The sequence below is a fragment of the Rhincodon typus genome, chromosome 11, assembly GCF_021869965.1.
Source record: "Rhincodon typus isolate 14 chromosome 11, sRhiTyp1.1, whole genome shotgun sequence".
In the NCBI taxonomy this organism is placed as follows: Eukaryota; Metazoa; Chordata; class Chondrichthyes; order Orectolobiformes; family Rhincodontidae; genus Rhincodon; species Rhincodon typus.
In genome coordinates this window covers 25,900,300-25,907,170 of record NC_063342.1, presented here as the reverse complement: position 1 = coordinate 25,907,170, position 6,871 = coordinate 25,900,300, and positions in this window count along the sequence as shown.

Genomic DNA, 6,871 nt, shown 5'->3' with positions numbered 1-6,871 from the left:
ATTTACATCTTTACATGTAGATTGGAAAAAATCTTAATCAGCACTAATGCTGTGGAGGATGGAATCCTGGAGTGTGTACAAGATGAATGTCTGGAGAAGTATGTTGAAGGACCAACTAAGGATCAGATTATTTTAAATGTTATGATGATCTTAGTGAATGCTATTCAGGTAAGTCAGATCCCAGACAGGAACTTAACCAGAGATATATTTTTACTTGTATTGGTTTTGAAGAAGTGAACACTCACTGAATTATGAGCATGTGTTGCTGCAAGTTTTGTTCCACAACTTAAATGCCAATAAAATAGAAAATTCCAAACTATCCATTAACATATAAATTTAAAGTTTTTTAATGTATTATCCCATTAATTCCAAAACATTCCTACATAAATTGAAAAGAAACAATACAGTATTGAATGCTACCCAAAACACAACTCAACATACAAAACGTCAACCTTCCTGCTCCTCTGGTGCTGCTTGGCCTGCTGTGTTCATCCAGCTGTACACCTTGTTATCTCAGACTCCAGCAGCGGCAGTTCCTACTATCTCATACAATACTTACATCAGCGTTCCTGTATCCAGCACTCAATAGCACAAGTCTCTTGTGTCTTCAGTTTATAAATTGGAACTACAGATTTATTCTTCCTGCAGCTATCAAACACCTGCTTAAAGTGTACTCATCTTTAAGTAACCTTTTCAGGTTTTATCCCAACACTTCTGATTTGTAACTTACTTCCAAGATAAACATAATTTGTTATCTTGATCATTCCCTTCTCAGAATTACTGCTCTTTATAGCCATCTTGTTCAAAGGTCTTCACAGGAATAACCCATTCAAACTCAAAAGGTAAAACTAAAAAAGTTTCTCTCAGTCAACTATGAACAATTCCCTTAAGCTCAGAAGAGAGGTTTCAGAACTCTAACAAACCTTGAGGTCCCATTATTTACTGTTCTGGGTTCAAAAACAATTTAAACAAAACTTCATTAGTACTGTACAAAACCCATTCATGCATTCTAAAACCAGGCTTCAAACTGTTTTTAAAAGAAATCACAATGGATACAGATGAACTCAAGTTAATTATGCAATTAAGATGATCAAAAAATCCACCAGTTATAAAACTCAAAAACCAGAAACCTGAAGTGATCAAATAACAAAAAATTGTACATCTAAATCTCAGTTTACATCACAACTTAGTACACTTGTAGGGCCTCATTGTTAAATTGGCCTATCCTCTGTTGCATCCAAGATATTTTGTGTTTAAGTGCTGCATGATTCACAAACTCAATAGGAGCAGGGTTAAAACACCTTCTGGTCCCTTGAGTATGCTCTCCTTTTTATCACAATCAATCAACTGTCTTAACCTGCATTCTCAACTAATCCCATTACTCTTGATTTCCTAAGGAACCAACAAATCTATCTATCATAACTTTAAACATATTCAATATATAGAGTATCCATGAGACTCTGGAAATGGAAAATCCCAAAGACTTGCAAACCACTAAGTAAAGAAATCTCTTAGACTCCCTACAGTGCGGAAACAGACCCTTTGGCTCAACAAGTCCACGCTGAATCTCCGCATCCCACTGAGACCCATCCCTCTGTAACTCCTAATCTACATGTCCTTGAACACTATGGGCAATTTAGCACAGCCAATCCACCTAGCCTACACATCTTTGGACTGTGGGAGGAAACGAACACCCAGAGGAAGCCCATGCAGATACAGGGAGATTGTGCAAATTCCAAACAATTGCCCAAGAGTGGAATTGAACCCAGGCCCTTTATGCTGTGAGGCTGCAGTGCTAACCACTGAGCCACTGTGCCACCCCCAAATCTCTCCTTGCCTAAGTCTTAGCTCTTATTCTGTGACTGTGGCAGAAGACAGGAAGTTATAGGCCAGTTGGCTTGACCTCAGTCATCAGTAAGATTTTAGAGCCATTATTAAGGATGAGATTACAAGTACTTGGCAGTGCATGGTAAAATATGCATGACTCAGCTTCATCAAGGGGAGGTCATGCCTGACAAATCTGTTAGAATTTTTTGATGAGGCAATGAACTAGTTAGACTCAGGAGAGCCAGTGGACATGTTCCATTTTGATTTTCAGAAGGCTTTTGATAAAGGGCTGCATAGAAGAGTGCTAAATACAATAAGAGCCCATGGTGTTAGGGGCAAGGTGCTGGCTTGGTAGGGGGTGGGGTCCTGGCAGAAGGCAGAGAGGATGGACAAGGGGTCTTTTCAGAATGGCAGCCAATGACTAGTGGAGTTCCACAATGTTCAGAGTTGGAACCGATCTGGACCCAAGGAACTGAGAGCATTATTGTTAAGTTTGCAGATGACAAAGATAGGTGGAGGGACAGGTAGTGTTGAGGAAGCAAGGAGGCTGCCGAAGGACTTGGGCAGGCTAGGAGAGTGAGCAAAGAAGTGGCAGAACACAGTGCGGGAAAGAGAGAGGTTATGCATTTTGGTAGGAAGGAGAGAGGCATAGACTGTTTCCTAAATGAGGAAAGGCTTCAGAAATCTGAAGCACAAAGGGACTTGGAAGTCCTGGATCAGAATTTCCTTAAGGTTGATCTGAAATTCAGCTGACAGGAAGACAAATGCAATATTAGCGCTCATTTCAAGAGGTCTAGAATACAAGAGCAGAGATGTACTGCTGAGGCTCTGGTGAGACTGCTTTTTTTTAAAATTCATTTTTGAGATGTGGGTGTTGCTGGCTGGTCAGCATTTATTACCCATCCCTTGTTGCCCTTGAGAAGGTGGTGGGGAGTTGCCTTCTTGAACCGCTGCAGTCTACCTGCTGTAGGTTAAACCACAATGCTATTGGGGAGGGAATTCTAGGATTTTCACCCAGTGACAGTGAAGGAATAGCAATATATTTCTATGTCAGGATAGTGAGTGGCTTCAAGGGAACACAAACGTGGTGGTGGGCCCATATATCCGCTGCCATTGACCTTCGAGATGGAATTGGTCATGGGTTTGGAAGGTGCTGTCTCGGAGAATCTTTGGTAAATTTCTGCAGTGCATTTTGTAGATAGTACACACTGCTGCTACTGAACATCGGTGGTGGAGGGAGTGATGCTTGTGGATGTAGTGCTAATAAAGTGTGTTGCTTTGTCCTGGATGGTGTGAAGCTTCTGGAGTGTTTTTGGGCCTGCACTCATCCAGGCAAGTGGGGAGTATTCCATCACACTCCTGACTTGTGCCTTGTAGATGGTGGGCAGGCTTTGAGGAGTCAGGAGGCAAGTTACTCATCGCAGTATTCCTAGCTTCTGGCCTGCTCTTGTAGCCACTGTGTTTATGTGGTGAGTCCAGTTGAGTTTCTGATGAATGATAATCCCCAGGATGTTGATAGTGGGGAATTCAGTGCTGGTAACACCATTGAATGCCAAGGGGAAGTGGTTAGATTGTCTCTTATTGGTGGTGGTCATAGCCTGGCATTTGTGTGGCGTGAATGTCACTTGCAACTTGTCAGCCCAAGCCTGGATATTGTCCAGATCTGTGGCATTTGAACATGGACGCTTCAGTATCTGAGGAATTGCAAATGGTGCTGAACATTGTGGAATCATCAGTGAACATCCCCACTTCTGACCTCATGATAGAGGGAAGGTCATTGATGAAGCAGCTGAAGATGGTTGGGCTGAGGACACGACCCTGAGGAATTCCTGCAGAGATGTCCTGGAGCTGAGATGATTGACCTCCAACAATCACAACCATCTTCCTATATGTCGGGTATGACTCCAACCACCGGAGAGTTTGCTCCCTGATACCCATTGATTCCTGTTTTGCTAGGGCTCCTTGATACTACACTTGGTCAAATGTAGCCTTGATGCCAAGGGCTGCCACTCTCACCTCACCTCATCTCTGGAATTCAGCTCTTTTGTCCATGTTTGGACCAAGGCTGTAACAAGTTCAGGAGCCGAGTTGCCCTGGTGAAACCCCAAACTGGGCTTCACTGAGTAAGTTATTGCTGAGCAAGTGAGGACTGACAGCACTGTTGATGACGCCTTCAATCACTTTACTGATGATCAAGAGGAGACTGATGGGGTGGTAGTTGGCCTGGTTGGATTTGTCCTGCTTTTTATATACAGGAAATACTTGGGCAATTTTCCACATTGCTGGGTAGATACCAGTGTTGTAACTGTACTGGAACAGCTTGGCTAGGGGAGTGGCAAGTTCTGGAGCACAAGTCTTCAGTACTATTGTCGGAATGTTGTCGGGGCCCATAGCCTTTGCAGTATCCAGTGTCTCCAACAGTTTATTGAAACCACGTGGAGTGAATCAAATCGGCTGAAGATTGGTATCTGTAATCCTGGGGACCACTGCAGGAGCGTGAGATGGATCATCCACTTGGCACTTTGGCTGAAGATTGCTGCTAATGTTTCAGCCTTATCTTTTGCGCTGATGTGCTGTGAACTTACATCATTGATGATGGCAATATTTGTGGAGCCTCCTCCTCCAATGAATTGTTTAATTGTCCACCATCATTCACAACTGGATGTGGCAGGACTGCAGAGCTTAGATCTGATCCATTGGTTGTGGGATCGCTTAGCTCTGTCTGTCACTTGCTGCTTCTGCAGTTTGGCATTCAAATAGTCCTGTTCGGTGGCTTCACCAGGTTGACGCCCCATCTTCAGATATGCCTGGTGCTGCTCCTGGCATGCCCTCCTGCACTCTCCATTAAACCAAGGTTGATCCCCTGGCTTGCCGGTAATGGTTGAGTGAGGGATATGCTGGGCCATGAGGTTACAGATTGTGCTGGAGTACAATTCTGCTGCTGTTGATGGCCCACAGCGCCTCATGGATGCCCAGTCTTGAGTTGCTAGATCTGTGCGAAGTCTGTCCCATTTAGCACGGTGATAGTGCCACACAACACGATGGAGATTGTTCTCAGTGTGAAGACAGGACTTCACATCTACAAGGACTGTGCGATGGTCACTCTTACTGATACTGTCATGGACAGACGCAACTGCAGCTGGCAGATTGGTAAGGATGAGGTCAAATATGAATTTCCCTCTTGTTGATTCCTTTACCACCTGCCGCAGACCCAGTCTAGCAGCCTTGTCCTTTAGGATCTGACCAGCTCGATCAGTAATACTGCTGCCAAGCCGCTCTTGGCGGTGGACATTGAAAACCCCCACCCAGAGTACATTTTGTGCCCTTGTCATTCCTCAGTGCTTCCTCCAAGTGTTGTTCAACATGATGAATCAGTATTCCTCAACTGCAGGAGGACGGTGTGTGGTAATCTGCAGGAAATATCCTTGCCCATGTTTAACCTGAAGCCACGAGACTTCATGGGGTCCAGTGTCAATGTTGAGGACTTCCAGGGCAACTCCCTCCTGACTGTATACCACTGTGCCGCCACCTCTGCTGGGTCTGTCCTGGTGAAACAGGAAATATGCACGGATGGTGATGGTGGTGTCTGGGACGTTGTCTGTAAGGTATGATTCTGAGAGTATGACTATCTCAGGCTATTGCTTAACCAGTCTGTGAGACAGCTGTCCCGAATTTTGGCACTAACCCCCAGATGTTAGTGAGGAGGACTTTGCAGGGTTGACAGTGCTGTCTCTGCCTTGTCTTTTCCGGTGCCTCGGTCGATGCCTGGTGATCTGTCCAGTTTCATTTCTTTGAGATTTTGTAGTGATTGGTACAACGGAGTGGCTTGCTAGACCATTTCAGAGGGCAGTTGAGAGTCAACTGCATTTATGTGGGCCTGGAGTCACATGTAAGCCAGACCAGATGAGGATGGCAGATTTCCTTTCCTGAAGGACATCAGTGATGGGTTTTTCTGACAATCAACAATGATTTCATGGTGATCAATAGATTCTTACTTCCAGGTTTTTTTTTGAATTTGGAATAGTGTGAACAATTTTAGGCCCCATATGTAAGGAAGGATGTGTTGGCGTTGAAGGGGTCCAGAGGAGGTTTACAAGAATGATGCTGAGGATTGTGTCTGTACTTGGAGTTTAGAATGATATGGGGAAATTGCAGCAGGGATCTGGTTGAAACTCAGAATACCGAGATGCCTGGATAGAGTAAATGTGAAGATGATGTTTCCACTAAGTAGGAGACACGAGGAGTTGAGGATACAGCCTCAAAGTAAAGGGATGACCCTTTAGGGCTGAGATAAGAAGGAAAATCTTCAGCCAGAGGGTAGTGAATCAGTGGAACTCATTGCTGCAGAAGGCTGAAGAGACCAAGTCATTGAATGTCTTTAAAACAGAGGTAAATAGGTTATTGATTAGTAAGGATATCAAGGGTTATGGGGAGAAGACAGGACAATGGGGTTTGAGAAGCATATCGGCATGGTGGAGCAGACTCCATAGTTTGAATGGCCTACTTCTGCTCCTTTCTCCTATTGTCGTATGGTGTTCTGCATTCTAGATTTCCCAGTCAGGGCAAAACCTTTTATGTATACCCCATCAAACCCCTTTAGAATTTTGTGTGCTTTACTCAAAATTCTACCCCCCTCTTTATCCATTCTCTATTTTTGAATGCTTGTGTACCATGTAATATTTGTTTCCTCAAACTGGCCACTTTGCTATCATATTGCTGCAATGGTGATTAGATCCAACCCATTTGTCCCTATTTGTGACATTAGCACATCCAACTTATTTTGAATGCTTCATTTCTTCAGATGAAGAGAATCCACAATCATAAGGTTGAGATTTTTGCTCTCACTCTAAGACTTGGGCATAAAAATCAAAGCTATTCCCCTGTGCAGTACCTAGGGAAGTTAAATAGGTTAGCTGTAAAGCACTTCAACATGTTCAGTTGTGAGAGACTACTAAAAATGCTTGCCTTTGTCTCATTATATTGAAGGTATACACTCAACCAGCTTGATAGGTGCTTCATTGTTGGAAATACACAGTCTTTCCTC